This window comes from Triticum dicoccoides, chromosome 5B (assembly GCF_002162155.2).
Source record: "Triticum dicoccoides isolate Atlit2015 ecotype Zavitan chromosome 5B, WEW_v2.0, whole genome shotgun sequence".
In the NCBI taxonomy this organism is placed as follows: domain Eukaryota; kingdom Viridiplantae; phylum Streptophyta; class Magnoliopsida; order Poales; family Poaceae; genus Triticum; species Triticum dicoccoides.
In genome coordinates, this window is record NC_041389.1 from 88,038,408 (window position 1) to 88,039,847 (window position 1,440).

Here is a 1,440-nt window from a genome sequence, read left to right on the forward strand (position 1 = left end):
TTTCGTCGTTGGAGCAACTCCGGTGAGTTGTACGACGCCGAGGCTGAAGCAGGACAAGAGAGACAACGAACAACGTTAACCTGAGTGGAATTCTAATAGCATATCCAATACATGACGTAAAATACATAACCACAAAGTGCTAGATGTAAAATACATCAGCTGCTCATCTCTGAACTTAACTGTCAAAACTGAACTTAACTATCGAAACAGAACCTACCTGTCCAAACTGAATTTTGCTGTCAAAACTGAATTTTGCTGTCGAAACTGAACGCACTAGCAAGGTGAGTCTACACGTCGGTCGACTGACTTTTTCATCTCTGGTCAGTCGATTTTGCAGCCGTTGGATACGAAATCAAGGGCATGCGGTTCATCTTCAACCTCCACCCCCCCTGAGCCGCCAGCCACCACCGGCCAAACAGCAGCCCCCCGCCGCCCGCGGCCGGCGGTGCGCCGCCCCGCCCGCCCCGAAAACACTCCCCACCGCTGGTCTGCCGCCGCCCCGGCCATCCCTCTAGGCCCCCCCGTGCCAAGCTTTTTCTCCGGCGATCCCCACGCCACCGCCCCGCCAACGCCCTGCCACCGCCGGCGACCACCGCCCCCATCTTGAACCCTATGATAGATAGTGGGGTACCTCTCCGGCGAGCCCCCCTCCCCGCTGCGGCTGGTTCTTCCTTCACCCCGACGAGCCCACCCCGTGGAAATCGACTGACCAAAAGTTGATTCAGTCGACTGAAGTGTAGCCAAATTGGAGCAGCATCGCAAGCAAGAGCAAGAGCGAGAGCAGCAGCGCGAGCAAGAGCAAGAGCAAGAGCAGACCAGGAAGGGGACCGAGAGCAAGAGTAGAGCAGCAGCGCGAGCGAGAGCTAAAGCAGCAGCAGCTCCTACTGATGTGGACGTCGCCGCCGAGGGAGCGATGCCGTGGAGGAAGTGGCCGGCGATGCCGCCGTGGATGGAGTCGCGCCATGTCGGCTCGGGACCGAGCACTGGCAGCACCATGAGATCGAATCAAGAAGAAAATGCGGCGATTAGTGTACAACCTCTTTGGTGGCGCCGATTAGGCTGCTGCTTCATCCGAGGAAATGGTGATGATGATGCTCTTCCCGTGGTGCAGGTGAAGACGGCGGTGTGGGAATGGAGGTGGCCTGAAAGACGAGGGGAACATCGGGGCAGCTCCTTGGAGGTGGAGGACGGGGTGGCTGAACCGGCGGGATGATGAGATCGACGACGGATCCTCATCCGATACGGTGGATGAGGGACGTCGAGGTGTTGCTGTGGACGACGTCGTCGGGGAAGAAGCTCCGGCTGGGTGGCGGACGGAGCAGGGTGTGGGGTTTCGTCGCGGGTTTTCGCGGCCTCGGTGTACGAATGGGTGGGCGGATGGGATGGCAGTGGGGAACCATGGCTTAGAGACGCGCTTGTCCGAAATGTGGGGTAAGTTAC